The sequence below is a fragment of the Planococcus citri genome, chromosome 5, assembly GCF_950023065.1.
Source record: "Planococcus citri chromosome 5, ihPlaCitr1.1, whole genome shotgun sequence".
Lineage (NCBI taxonomy): Eukaryota > Metazoa > Arthropoda > Insecta > Hemiptera > Pseudococcidae > Planococcus > Planococcus citri.
In genome coordinates, this window is record NC_088681.1 from 2448960 (window position 1) to 2465022 (window position 16063).

The window sequence follows — 16063 nt, forward strand, 5'->3', positions numbered from 1 at the left end:
CCCTCTAAATACGTAACCCAATTTTCAAGAAAAAAACCTCCCTCAGTCCATCAAGCAATGTTGGTCCATTTATAAAATGGCCATCAAAGTCAAAAAATATACCTAAAAATTTGAAAATGGAAAATTGAAAAAGTAGAAATTGAAAAAAGAAGTAGGTTAATAAAAATTGAAGTCTCTGAAAAGTTTTTTTCAACTCCGCGAATTTTTGAAAATCCAAAAATGATCACTTGCATTTTGTAGAGATTTGAGGTAAGCAGGTAAGTACAATTAAAAAAAAAAAAAAAAAAAATGTACATATCCACAATGTATGTATTTATTCAGTAAAAATGTGAGAATTAGTCTTGAAGTCAACATCAACTCCCTAAAACCGAATTTCACGTATTTTCATGGCCCTTTTGGAGCTTGCGGTACGATTTTCGATATTTCTTCAGAAGACTCAGAAATTAATTCGACCCACCAAAAAGCGAGTTAGGTAAGTACAGCTTATTCTCGACCTCTTCAAACTTAGATCGATTTCCAGACAGAGATTTGGAATGTTTTTCTAACCCAAATGCATCTATTTTCAATTTTTCATATATAGATAGGTAGGTAGGTACTTAGGTACCTCTACCTAGATATATATTCTCGTAGTTGAGGGAAAAAAATTCAAAAAAATTAAAGAACCTTTTGGCCGTAAATTTAAAAATTTCGCTCAATTTTTTTGCACCAAGTACATATGTGAAGTGCAAGCAGTATAAGGCAGGATCTTAGGAAAATTTCAGTCACTAAATAGGAAATATTACTATCCCAGAAAATGGTGATTTTTCTTTCGCCTAATTTTGGGTGATTGTATTTTTTGAGGAACCCACTTTTTTGGCCAAGTTTTTGTAAGAAATGTTGGCTATTGCGATAGGTCTGACTTTAGAAAAAAGGGTGGGGGTTAAAAATTTTTATAATTCTCGATATTTACAGTTCAAACTAGACAATTCTCGCCGTATCAGATTTTTTATGTGTGTATATGATTGTACCTATATACGTATTATTCACACAAAACTTGAATTTTCACTGTTTCAATCTGGAAACTGTTCTAATGAATGAAATGAGATCAAACTTGAGAAATGGAGTTCTTTTGAGAACTAGAGTTGAGCACTGGAATGGGAAGGGTCAACGTTTAAAATTACAGAAATGTCTTTTTTTTTTTTTTGAAGGGAATAATATGAGCTCGAATGGATGAAAAAAGTCCAAAATTATTATACCATCGGTCAATTCCCTTACTGTGATCATCATACTTGAATTTCAGCCTCCCAAGTCATTCTAACACAATTTAAGGTGGAAAAACCATTCAACTTCTATTTCTGACCATCTCCCCTCCTCGAAAGCGGGCCTGAGGAGTCCAAATCTTCAACATTTAATGGAAGACTGCCACTTGAGTGCTTTTTGAAAATTTCAGCTCCCCAACCCTATATGACCTCTTTACAGGGTCAAAAAAAGTGAATTTTTGGACTATTTTACGTGTTTTTCGACATTTAAGAGAACCTGAAGCCTCTCAAAATTGACTTTTTTTTCTTTAGATGGCACAAAATCTTGATAGTCAGTGAGCCCGCTGAAGGATCTATTGCCCCCCCTCGGTCGATCGTCCGGGACAACTTTTTTCTTAAAGGTGCAGTCCTAAGGAAAATTCCTAGCCCTTGTCCCCCAAAAAAAGGGACATTACTTACAAAATGGCAGCCATTTTGATTGACAGGTCAGCCGAAATCGAAGATTTTGCGTTCCAACAAAGGACTTGTACGAAATTTTTTAAACCGTACGAAGGTAGATCGAAAGAACAGGCAAAAATTCATAACCAGTTAAAATTTCAAGTGTTGAAGTGCCTTTTTCGATTTTTTTGGAATTTTTGAAAATCAAATTTAGGCCAAAAATGAGGTGAAAAATCAAAATTTGACCAAATTGACCAAGAAAGCTGAAATTTGGGATGTACCCTCTTCTCAACTGCCAAATCGATTGGAAACTCTTTTAAACCGGTTTGATCAGTTTTGGAGCCTCCAGCAGATTTTTGAAACTCGGAATCCCCACAAATGGAGCTGGAAAGCCAAAATCCATTCAGCAAACTAATTTCAATACGCTACGAAATCAACTGCTGGTGGATTTTAAGTCGTTTTGGAGCCACCAGCAACTTCTTGAAAATTACTGGACCCTCCAGTGGATTTTTTAAAACTTGAAATCTCCCAAAATTTCATCAAAATGGAGATGGAAAGCCGAAATTCATTTTGCAAACTAATTTCAAAACGCTACGAAGTAAACTGCAGGTGGATTTTAAGTCGTTTTGGAATCTTCAGCGGACTTTTGATAATTATTGGAGCCTCCAGTAGATTTTTTAAACTTGAAATTTCCTCAGAATTTCATCAAACGATGGTGGTTGAAAGCCAAAATTTATTCTGCACTCCAATATTCTAATACCCTCTGAAGATGACTTCAGGTGGGTTCAAGTCATTTTGGAGCATCCACCGACTTTTTGAAAATTACTGGAGTCTTCACCAGATTTTTGATACTTGAAATTCCCACAAAATTTTATCAAATGGAGTTAGCAAGCAGATATTAATTTTGCAAACTACATAGGTAATTTCAATACGATATGAAGTCGACTGCATGGCGGTTGCAAATGGTTTTGAAGCTTCCAGCTACTTTTTGGAAATTTCGATTTTCCAAAAAAGCCATACAACTTTTTAAAAAGTCGCTGGAGGCTCCAAAATGACTTGAGATCCACCTGCAGTCAACTTCAAAGCTCATTGAAATCAGTTTGCAGAATAAATTTCCTTTTTCCATCGCCATTTGATGAAATTTTGGGAAATTTAAAATTTTAAAAATCTACTGGAGGCTCTAAAACTGCTCAAAACGGTTTGAAACAGTTTCCAATCGATTTGGCATGTCGAAAGTAGGGTATATCCTCAGCTTTCTTGGTCAATTTGGTTAAATTTTGATTTTTCCCTCATTTTTAACCAAAATTTGATTTTCAAAAATTCATAAAAAATCGAAAAAGGCACTTTACCACTTAAAATTTTGACAGGTGATAAATTTTTGTCTCGTCTTTCGATCTTCTTGTGTAGGGGTTGAAAAATTTCGTGCAAATTTCATGTTGGAACGCAAAATCTGCGATTTCGGCTGACCTGTCAATCAAAATGACCGCTATTTTGTAAGTAGAGCCACTTTTTTTTTTAGGACAAGGGCTACAAATGTTCCTTGGGGCTCCCCCTTTGAGAAAAAAGTTGTCCCAGAGCATTGCGGGGGGGGGGTGCAACAGGTCTTTACGCGAGCCTCCCGACCATGAAATACACAATTGGATGTCTACAACTGTGGGCGTCTTCTTCTAGATCACATTTTGACCACAAGAATGTTCTAACCAAAATGTTTCAAAAACTCCCAAAAACTCTCAGTTGAGCTACAGACAATTTCTAAAGTTGCAGCCCAATCGCATTTTTTGATCATTTTCGCACAATTCCATTTGTCATTCTTACATTTTTTTTCAGTAAACTTTAATTCACCTCACATACGTAAGGTATATTGGCAAATAATTGAATGGTGAGAGGTCAGAAGGGGTAGGTCCAACCCCCTTGGGACTGGAAAATTGATCAATGGGTCGTCTGTTGAGAAATTAGATGTAGAACAGCATTCGTTCTAACCATTTTTGAGCTAGACTCAATACTTTACGATATATTGGTCAAAAACCGATTTGGGGGGGGTGGCTATGATCCACAAAGGGGGAGAAGAGGTCACAATATGCTAAAACTGGTTTTTGAAACTCGTATCAACATTCCATTCGACAATTTTACATTTTTTAGTGCATTTCTATTCATCTCACGTGCGTATACAGCCAAATAACTGAATAGTGAAGGGGGAGGAGGGGGCGAGGTGACATTGTGCTCCGCTCTGTACCTCAGAAACAAAAAGAAAATCACCCCCCCGGTACCATTTTGGAACGATTGAAGGTATTACAATCAATATTACCCATCAACATTATGGCGCTACTCCAAACCTCCTAATGTTCGAAGAGCCGTAGGTCCACCCCCCTTGGGGCTGGAAAATCGATCGATGGCCCATCCGATGGAAAATTTGATATAGAACAACATTTGTTTCAACCATTTTTGCGCTACAGTCAATATTTTTCGAGATTTTGGCCAAAAACCGATTTTAGGGGGCTAAGATCCACAATTTAGGGGAAAGCTCACCCGGGACAGCAGGGGACTCCTCGGATTCGTTTTTAGGACATCAAAATGGACCAGTATACCAAAAATTAGCTTGCCACCTACAGATTCACGATACCCCTTATTTTTTTGTTAAAGTTACTGGACTATTGTTACGTACATCACGTTTTTTGACGTTCCAACCCCCTCAGCTCGGCCCCTATCAATGCTAAGAAAAAAAATGACACATTTTTGAAATCGTCGTAAAATTTTGCAACTTTTTATCTGGACTATTTTTTGATTGCTAAATTTATTTACTGACAATATTCGTTTGAATGTGTGACTTTAAAAATTTGGAATACAAACGTTCAACTTTGGGAACCACTGAAATGTGGGGTATCACTACATGAGAACGGTCATGGGTAGATATTTGAAGAGTGATCCAATGCAAGTTATTTGAGACCACAATCACCCCCCTACCCCCTTTTGGTGGGGATTTATTGACCAAAACAGATGACAACGTAGGTGCTCAATTTTCACAACTTTGGGAACCCCTGGATCGGTTTTGCAATTCGATCTCAAAAATGTAATGGTGGTTTCGGGGTCGGGAAATGATCCTCTTTCGAGGAAATATCGCGAAAATTGTATATCTTTCCGGTCCCATTGTTTTGGTAATTTTCAGTTTGGTACCCGTAAGTACTACGAGCAATAACAAATTCATTGTTCGACATTTTAAAACTTTTTTTTTGGTGATATTTGAGCTCTCAAAAAATACCCACAAGCTATGGAATAGGTGATAATTTCATTAATGAACCTACTTTTAAAATGATTATACAGCTAATTTCACGCATTCAGCTCAATTAGTGATGTTATGAGCATATGCTCGCCGAGCAAATGCGCGCAATTGCGGGCATATGCGCGCATTTGCGCCCGAAAATTTTGAGCAAATGCGCGAAATATGCGCGATGAAAAAATCATGCGACATATCAAAATACACGCCAGAGGTGGCTATTGATGAATAAACTAATAAAAACGCTTTAAACTCAACTCACCCCCCTAGAGTCAAAAAATGAAATGATCTGAGCCATTTTTACTTTATTTCATAACAATTTCTCGGTAAAGAGTGATGAATTTTGGTTTCATTTGATTCCCAACGTTTAAAATATTTGAAAAAAGTGTCCTTCAGAAAGTTCTACTGTTTTCCATTTTTTTTCATGATGTCCTGCTTGTTTGACACTGTGTAGTCTACTAGATCACTTCTTCCAATTTTGAATCATGAAACAAAATTTGAGACTCTCCCTTCTGAAAAATATTCAAGTATTTTTGGAAGAAAATGGTAAACCTTAAGATGATTCCAGATAATTTTAATAGGGTTCCCCCATAGTGGAGAAACCCTACAAATTTTTGTACTCAATCCTCATATTTTATTCTTTCTCATTTTATTTTTTTGAAAATATGAATTTCTAAAAATTTTCTGCCAAATGATGATATTTGAGGGAAGGAGGGTCCACATCTAAACATCTGAAAATTTTGAATTGAAAAAAAATCGAAATGCTTTCTGAAGTAGTTAAAAATGATATCGAACCCCTCCCCTCCCCCTTTTATTCAAAATATAAAATTTGTGAAATTGTCTTGCTATTGTCTTTTTTACTATTTTTCAACTATGGAACAAAAATTTGAGGGCTCCCCTTTCTGAAAATATTGAGGTAGGTATTTTTGAAAAAATTGCTTGTATTTTCATATTTTGAATCAAAAATTTATCAATTTCCATTTTATTCATCCCTTATTTAGGATATTTTAATTTCTAAAAATTGTCACTCAAATGATGATAAATTCGGAAGAAAAGATCCAAACATTTGAAAATTTTGAAATGAAAAAGAAATCAAAATATTTTCTAAATTAGTGAAAAAAATCGATTGCAATAATATTGAACCCCTCTCCCTTCCTTTTAAATAAATAGGTACGAGAAATTGTCCTGCTTTGCCCTATTTTTTCATGCTTTTCCGTTTTTTGGACAACTTTTCTTCTTGAAAATCACAAATAGAAGCAAATAACATCCATTTGTGGAATTTGCGCGCAAATGCGCGCATATGCGCGCAAATGCTCACATTGCGCGCAGGCAAATGAATATGCGCGCATTTTAACATCACTAAGCTCAATGGAGGTGATTTTCAACTCTCTGCGAGAGAATAAACACGTCATGTCAGTCAATTTTTTCACAATTTCGTATTTTTTTATTCACCAAAATAAAGTCGAGGGTACATAAGATTGGCTTTTTTCACCTTTCACTCAAAATACTATAGCCAACACAAAAGCCGATGAAGACGTGGACGAGACCTTATTGTTCGACGATTCGGACTAGAAAAATAAATTTATTGGTAGCGTGCGGCGTCGCAACATCACGAAAGAAATTGATTGATGGCGCGGCAATACGGGCAAAACTTCCAGCAGCAAATTCATGAAGTTGAAAGAGACGCGACAGTGTTTTGATTGAAGATGGTAAATTGATATTTCTATCTCGTTCGCTAGAAATATATTCGTACTTACGCCAAGAAATTCGTTTTCTATTTCGCTATCGATATGACTTATCAATTTTCCTCAACACAAATCATCCTACGCACCTCTTTCTCCCTCTCTCTCGTACCACTTCAACGTTTGCCTTTTGAAAAATGTTCTCATTTAAAAAAATTTCAATTAAAAAATCGACCACGGAAAAAGTAATAGAACGTATTGTGCGGGTAGTGCGAGCTTAATCTGCTCTTTTTTTTCACAAAAGAATAACCACGAATGGAGTTTTATTCATTACGGTTTTAAATACACACGTATATTTCATCCCAATAAATGTCACTTATTGTGTGAAATAACGCTAACTTATATAGCGGCTAAATTAACATAACAAACGAATCAACGACCATTTAGGTATCAGGTAGATATTTTTCGTTGTTATTTTAATAAATTAGCTGAACGAATTTGACGCGTTTCTATAAAATGCTAAATCTCCCTCTTCTTTTTTTTGAGGGGATTATAAATCCTATGTTGGGTATTTCTGTAAAAAGTTGAACCAAAAAAAAAGTGGAATTTGAATCTAATAAAATTATGGCTAGGTAAGGTACCTACGTCGGTTCTGTAAATTTTCAACTCGACTGCAGAATACGAGTAGTTTGAAAACGAGTCAATCGAGATGGATTTCATTATTCGCAAGTAAACGTAAACCAAGTTCCAAGCACAGGTCGCTATAGATAGAAACGTAGATACACAAATATATCTATACCCGCCAAAGTTTATACTATTTTAAAGTCCATAATCCCGCGCCTAGAGCACCTCATTAACTTCAAAACTATAAACACATAATGGCGAAACTCTCACCCACTTCGAGGCTCGAGCTGCGACGACCAATAGAACTGCGGCAATAAAACCAGCGCATTTTTCATTTCAATTCGCCAGAGTTGGTATCAAAGTATTTCGAAATAATCGCAACGCAAGCGATGCTGAAACGACAATTATTATAAATCATTTTTCGTGTCACCTTTTACTTCGCTTCGAGATACCTACCTCTTTTTTTTTGCAACTTATGTAGGTAGGTACTAACCCTGAAGAAGACTCGAGTCGCTTATCCGGTCTTCGTAATTAATTTCTTATTGGAAATTTGAAAAAATTTCACCCCGAAGGCGTAAGTATTTACATTTCATTCTGTAGGGGTCCATCCAAGCCCTACTAGAGGAGGAAAAAAAGTTTGAAAAATACGATGTCACGATTTCGTGATTTATAGTTTGTAAATACCTTACGAATGCTTCGGCTAATTTTATTTTTTATTCGCCATTTCTTTCGCCAAGTTTGTAATATTTCGGCTGTAGGTAATCTTTTCACCAGGTGGGTGGTCTTGTTGCGCGATTTGTTGAAAGTTCCCCGTTCTGTAATTTTCAAGTTGGCCAGGTTCTCGCATGATGAATTTTGGATTAAAATTCAAGTCATATTTTGAATGAGAAAATCCTGCTGCTCGAATTCGCGTTTCGATATCTTCAAGGTTACATGACACAATTCGTTCATCGACCGACCAAGAAACGAATAAAAATGAAAAATCCAATCGAAATTATTCGAAGCTACCATCGATAATAGAATAAGCTGCTTGTTTTGGCGGTTTTCTATTCATATTTGATGAACCTAGGCGATGGTTTTTGTCGCCATCTTTGTCGGTGCAATGCTGGTAAAAGTATTTTACGACGAAATTGTGCTTTTGATTGAATTATACGAATGAAATATTTTATACGTGATATCGCAGCTGGTAAGTGGGTGAAAAAAGAGACAGAAAGTAGCGTACTTTACGCATAAAAAATTTAAAGTTACTTTTTCAGCGTCATATTTCGATTTTTACTTACTGAATCGTCTGTCGTGTTGGTTTTTTATTTCTAATCTATGACAATTTTGTTTCAAAAAAAATATACACTTATAGTCCGGCATATGACAATAGGAGTAATTGCACCCCCCCCCCCGGCCGATCCTCCAGGACAACTTTTTTCTTAAAGGGGACATCCGAAGGAACATTTTAAAGCAAACTTGCCCAAAAAAAAAGGTGGCCTTACTTACAAAATGGCGGCCATTTTGATTGACAGGTCAGCCGAAATCGCAGATTTTGCGTTTCAACATAGGACTTGCACGAAATTTTTCAAACCTTACAAAAGTAGATCGAAAGATCATGCAAAAATTCATCACCGGTCAAAATTTCAAGTGCTAAAGTGCGTTTTTCGATTTTTGGTGAATTTTTGAAAATCCAATTTAGGCCAAAAATGAGGGAAAAAATCAAAATTTTACCAAATTGACCAAGAAAGCTGAAATTTGGGATATACTCAATTTTCGACATGCCAAATCGATTGGAAACTGTTTCAAACCGTTTTGAGCAGTTCTGGAGCCTCCAGCAGAATTTTGAAACTCGAAATTCCCACAAAATTCCATCAAATTGGAGTATTGGAGTTGTAAAGCTGAAATTTATTATAAAAACTAATTTCAATACACTACGAAGTACTGCAGGTGAATTTCGAGTCGTTTTGGAGCCTCCAAAGGCTTTTTGAAAATTCCTAAAGCCTCCAGCAGATTTTTAAAACTTTAAATTTTCACAAAATTTCATCAAATGGAGATGGAAAGCTGAAATTTACTCTACACTCCAATTTTAACACCCTCTGAAGACGAACTTCAGGTGGGTGCAAGTCATTTTTGTGCCTCCAGCGACTTTTTTGAAAATTACTGGAGCCTCCAGCAGATTTTTGAAACTTTAAATTTTCACAAAATTTCATCAAATATGGAGATGGAAAGCTGAAATTTACTCTACACTCCAATTTTAACACCCTCTGTAGACGACTTCAGGTGGATTCAAGTCATTTTAGAGCCGTCAGCGACTTTTTTAAAAGTTACTGAAGCCTCCAGTAGATTTTTGAAACTTGAAATTCCCGCAACATTAATTTATCAAATGGAGTTGGCAAGCTAAAAATGTGCTGGAGACTCCAGGAATTTTCAAAAAGTCGCTGAAGGCTCTAAAATGACTTGAACCCAACTGGAGTCGTTCTCAGAAAATGCAGAGTAAATTTCCGCTTTTCATCTCTATTTGATGAGATTTAGTGAAAATTTCGAGTTTCAAAAATCTGCTGGAGGCTTCAGGAATTTTCAAAAAGCCTTTGGAGGCTCCAAAACGACTTGAAATACTCCCGAAATTGACTTCGTAGCGTATTGAAATGAGTGTTTATAATGAATTTCGGCTTTCCAACTCCATTTGATAAAATTTTGTGGAAATTTCGAGTTTTAAAAATCTGCTGGCGGCTCCAGAACTGATCAAAACGGTTTGAAACAGTTTCCATTCGATTTGGCATGTCGAAAATTGAGTATATCCCAAATTTCAGCTTTCTTGGTCAATTTGGTAAAATTTTGATTTTTTCCTTCATTTTTGGCCTAAATTGGATTTTCAAAAATTCACCAAAAATCGAAAAACGCACTTTAGCATTTGAAATTTTGACAGGTGATGAATTTTTGCATGATCTTTCGATCTACCTTTGTAAGGTTTGAAAAATTTCGTGCAAGTCCTATGTTGAAAGGCAAAATCTGCGATTTCGGCTGACCTGTCAATCAAAATGGCCGACATTTTGTAAGTAAGACCAACTTTTTTTTGGGCAAGTTTGCTTTAAAATGTTCCTTAGGATGTCTCCTTTAAGAAAAAAGTGTTCCCGGAGGATCGGCCGGGGGGGTGCAATTACTCCTATTGTCATACGCCGGACTTTTTGGCTACTTACTGAGATGATTTTTATTTATATAAGTGTGAGAATTTTTGGCATTTTTTTTACCATCCGTTTTCAAAATTGTTGGAAATCAACTCAGTAGCTGAAGTTTTGATTACTTAAGTAGGTATATGGGAATTTCCGGCCTCGTTCATTTTTCACTTTTTTGGGAAAATTTAGGCCAAATCTGCCTTCAGTCTTTTTGGAACTTATATAGACCCATTTAGAAGTTCTTCACACTTTTGAACCAAGTTCTGCCTAATAATTTCACATCATCTTAATCAAGTTTTTTCATCTTTGTTTTGCGTGAAAATTTCTAAATATTTGACTTAATTTTGCAAGATTTTTCGAAATTTTTGCAGTTTTCCATCTTTTTTTTCACCATTTTTAATGATTCTTTATTAGTAAATTCTACTGAATTTTCGAGAGACTTCCTTGAACATGTAGGACTTTTGGAAAATGTTGACACAAATGAGAATTTCTTGACAATTTTGACAAAAAAAGGACTTTTAGGCAATTTTGACAAAACGCAGGATTTTTAGGATATTTTGGGAAAAAATGGAAATTTTTTGATAACGTTGACAAAGAACACTGACTTTTCACAATTTTGACAAAAACCATGACTTTATAGACGATTTTAACAAAAATTAAAATTTTTTACAAATTTGGCTAAAAATGAGACATTTTTTAGTAATCTTGACAAAAGGTGGTACTTTTCTGACAATACAATTTTGGCATAAAACGGAATATTTTATTCAGTGGGTTTGAAAAAAACTGGATTATTATTTGGCTTTTTTGAAAAGAAAAGTGTTTCCAGACAGCAAAAGCAAGAATTAAATTTTTCCACAAAAATATAGAAATTTCTCATTAATTTTGTCAAATGAATATAATACTTACATTTTTCTTACTGGTAATTCCATTTTGACAATTTTGAAAAAAAAAACGAGATTATATGATTTTGATATTTTGAAAAACAGGTGTTTTCAGGCAGCTAAGGCAAAACTCAAGATTTATGTACTTTCTGAACATATTTTGACAAAAAAAAAATATGCAGGTACGTGTTTTGCCACAATTTTGGCAAAAAACGGGACTTTTTTGGCAATTTAGTCAAGTAAAAAAAGTTTGGGCTTTTGCAAAAAATGGGACTTTTTGATAACTTTGACAAAAAAACAGGATTTTTTGATGATTTTGGCAAACATCATTCCTCTATTTGTTAGGCAAATAATGTAAAAATCAGCACTTCTGGATGTTTTGGGCCATTTTTTGGCAATATTATGAAGCAAGGCTTTCTTGGAAAAATCAATTTTTCTCTATTTTGGCTGCAATTTTCAGAACCATAGTCTTTTTAAATGACTGAATGACCAGAAATTTCGCCATCTCGATAATTTACTGATAACTTTCGATAAATTACTGGAAATGTTTGGTAAATTACCATAGGTACTTATAATATTTGATGAGTTAGGTACTGATTATTTTTGGTAAATTACTGATGAATTTTTGGAAAATACCGGTAATTTTTGGTAAACATGCATTAATTTTGGAAAATTTCCGGTATTTTTTTGGTAAATTTCTGATAATTTATAGAAAATTTCCGGTAATACACATTTTTGGTGAATTTTTGTTAATTTGGTTGGACCAAATTTTCTTGTCATTTTTGGCGAAATTTCTATAATCATTGCTGGTAAATTACTGGTAATTTTTGTCAGATTTCGGGCGGTTTTTGGTAAATTTCTAATGAATTTTTAGTCATTTTCAGCCAATTTCTTCAGGTTTCTTCGAATAAACGATTGGTGATTTCTGGTTACAAACTAGTAATTTTTCGTTAATTCGTGGTCATTTCTGATGGATTTCTGTTAATTTTTACAAGGTAAATTTTTGCCAATATTTGGTTTTCTCAAAATTGAAAATTCTGACAAATTTTGGTTAATTTCGAGTAATTTTTGGTCAGCATTGGTGAATTATAGGTCATTTTAGCCATCTACTGGTAATGCGTGGAAAATTTCTGGTAAATTTTTATAAGTTTTTGGTCATATCGAGTCTTTGGTAATCTCTGGTGAATTATTAGTAAATTCCTGATGATTTCTGGTGAATTTTTGATAGTTATCGGTAATTTTTGGTAAATTACCTAGTAATCTGATGAATTTCTGAATTTTGTGATGAATTTTTGGTCAATTTTATTTAGTAATTTTGGGGTAAACTTTTGGTCATTTCTAATGATTCATTAGTAATTTTTGGTAAACTTCGGGTAAATTTTTGGTAATATTTGGTTAATATTGGTAAATTTTTTGGGTGATATTTAGTCATCCATTGATAATGTTTTGTGAGTTTTCAAGGGTAAAGTTTATGAGGGAGGAGGTACCTTACCTCCTTCTTTCCCTTCGCAAGTCTTTCCCAGGTTTCTCGTATCCCATATACAAATTTAAACATTCGCTTAGGTATATTTTTCAGTTTTGGGTCTCAACCCCTTACCTCCCCTTCACAAAGTCTCATGGGCTGAAAATTACTCCACGATGTTCACCTCACTCGAGAGTTGGAGTCGCATAAAATCATTTTTTTCTGTTTTGCTCTCAATTTTGGGGACCTGCAGCTTGCTTTTTCTCCCCCTCCCTCCCAAAAAATCTGTGGGTTCAAAGTTATGTGCATTGTAGACTTTTTAAGGGAAAACAATTTTTTTAGACTATAATGCAGAAAGAGAGAATGAAAAAAAAAACAAATTTTCTCCATACTTTCCCACGTTGATTTCCATTAGAAAAAGGCGGAGCTTGGGACATGGACAGGGGTTAAAATCCGTCTTTTGAGTTGAAATTTCAAATTATCTCATTTTTTAAATCTGAAATTAACCAATTTTTAACTGTTGAAAGCGATGAAATTCGAAAAAAAATCCACCAAGTACAAAAGGAGCAAACCTAATCCTGAAAAATGGTAAAAATCCCAATTTAGAGAGCACAAAAAAATTGAATCTGTTTGAAGTCTTATCGATTGGTTGTGATGGCGGGGGGGGGGGGGGAGAATGCACCTTCATCTTTACAAACGTTTATGACATTCTACGTATAAGGCACTAATATTCATTGATAGAATACTCACCAAAACCGAGCAACTCGATAAAATCACTTCTCCATATAATTATCCATTGTGTACAATGGTACTCGACGCGCGAAACACCGACTGCAATAAAAAAAGAAAAAAACACAGGTTAATATTAATAAGTAAGAAACCTTATACTAAATCGAATAAATCCAATTAAGCACGAATCGTGTTAAGTTACATTACACTTATCGTATCGACGCTGTTTTGCAAAATATATAAAATGATGTACACTCTCGCAAACGATAACACGTCTGCAAAAAAAAAATCCATCCTACGAATAAGTATAAGAAAAAAGACTCATTTAGATAGGTAAAATAAAACGCTTGTTGATGCATAATTCACACGATTATACTTCGCATCAAATTTTATCACCACCGTGTACTCGTACCACGAACCTATTTCTATTGTTAACACTGTTTCGAGGAATAAAACAGCGAAAAGGTTCGCTTCCGGTACAAAAAGCTAGAAAACTCGTCACATACTTCATTTTTCTCAACAGCAACGTGACCTTTTAACGCTTGCTTTGTTTTTCCTCACTTCGCATACTGAGAATTAAATACACCTTGCCACATTGATAAGTACATGGAAAATTCTGCTTTCTCTCAATTTTTCAACAAAAAAAAAAAGTTCGCACATAAAAAAAAAGATTTCCACTCAGTTAATTGCCTCGAACACAATGAAGCCTACGCCGCAGCCTAAATATTCGTCCATCTATCATGTTGCCATCTTGCGAAATTGGCAAATAAATATTTTCGCGCGCTGTGCCACGCTTATACTCGTATAGTAGGTTAAAACCTCAATAGCGAGAATGAAATTTTCTAACTCAATTTCGAGTTATTCTTCAAATTCACGTCATACGCCGAGAGCCAAAGCGATGATAATTTTTTAAAGCGCTCGCTAATAACGACTTTAGCCGGTTATTTCCCTCGAGTTTATGAAATTATTCTAAGCGACCGACGAAAAACATTGCTCGGTAAATGCTCGACTCGTAAACAAGTGAAAATTTCCTTAATTCTGCGAGCATGCAATTTTATGATTTCTAATAAATTACTACACAAACGACTAAAGTACTGGAAATTACTTCGTTAACGAGTCCGAGTACTAAATTTTCCAACATCGCTGTTTTAATTTGCCACTTTTTCTTCCCTGTTTTTCAAATTTGCGAGCCGATTTCGACGTGAATTTTTACATTTTGCCGCCGCGTCCTCCGCGTCCTCCGCTCCGGTCCCAACGGTATGGTTTTTTCCAGCGCGAAAAATTTGTTAACCGGGCATTAAAATGTCGTTTAATATCATTTGAGGTTTCGGTCGTTACGTTCGAAACCGCACTAATGACTTAATAACATCAGCCATTCCCATTCGAATACGCAATTGCGAATTTTCATCAGCCGACATTTTCGCAGGTAATAACCCCATCATTTCGAGGTTATCAGAAGCGAATTGAGAAAATTAAATTCGCAGGGTGAAAGAAGTAAGCTTTGCATAATGCCTACAGGTCATTTTTTTCCTGTAAATTGTAGTGGTTAATGGGCCATCAAAATTTGGTATGGGAGAAGCTTAAAGTATTTTTACGAACGTCGGTAAAAAATTTCAAATTTGGATCGAAGGGAAAATTAGCACGCTTTAAGTAGGTCTACCTTACCTAGTACCTACAACATATTTATTTTTGAAAATTTTTTGCAGCCATAATGAAAAACTGTTAAGGAATGAATTTGAAAATTTGTACGAAAAATTAGATTTTCAAGCTGGCATTATCCCCCTCCCCCTCTCTTTCTCACGCCCCCTCAAAGCAAACTTCAAAATTGTACAACATTTTTTTATGCTTAAAAAATATCAAAACATTTCAAAATTTAAGGACTCTTGACAACATTTTCAGTGAGATGACCTGAAAAAAAAAAGAAAAAAAAATTTCCATGTCGATATTCAAGCTTGTAAAAGAATATTTTAGTCATAGTGTTCGAGTCACCAAAGGTCTATGATGAAAAAAAAAATGGGTAGAGAAGTAGGCGGGTCCTGCGCCAGGAATAAAAAATTCCTCCCGAAATTACCTCGCAAAAAATGTTTCTGAATCAGTAGAAAGATTTTTGAACCAGACAAAGCTAAATTAAAAACGCACCCATGTAAAAAATATAACACCAGCCAAAGTTTAAGGTGCTGAGGTGCATTTTTTGATTATCGATGAATTTTTGAATAATATTAAATTTTGATCAAGATGTAAAAAAAAATGATTTTTCACCTAATTGGCCTGAAAGGTAGAAAATTGATATCAACTCCATTTTCAAGACCCTAAAAATAAATTACCCGCCGAACATTTGGTGTCATTTTACTGTCAACTGCGCGCCAAAACCTCGTCAATTCTGTGTCAAGGAATTTCGACCAATCAGAATGGAGGATAACATTTTTAGTTTTCCAGCGAGAAATTAAAATATTAATAGGAATAAAGTTCAAGCAAAGCAAGGGCGAAAAATTTCAAAAATTCACTATTTCCAGCAAAAAACAGAAGTTCTAAAAAATATTTTAGCAAAAGTTGGGACTTTTTGGCAGTTTTGACTGGAATAAA

General features: G+C 35.0%; 1 protein-coding gene across 3 annotated transcripts in view; it reads right to left on the reverse strand.

The window, feature by feature from the left end:
• Window positions 1-16063, reverse strand: part of SK (small conductance calcium-activated potassium channel) — a 532534-nt gene that overhangs the window by 301060 nt on the left and 215411 nt on the right. For all 3 annotated transcript variants that reach the window (XM_065369223.1, XM_065369221.1, XM_065369222.1), the window contains exon 3: window positions 13502-13582. The gene's annotated coding sequence lies outside the window, so the exon portion shown is untranslated. The remainder of the gene's footprint in view (window positions 1-13501; window positions 13583-16063) is intronic.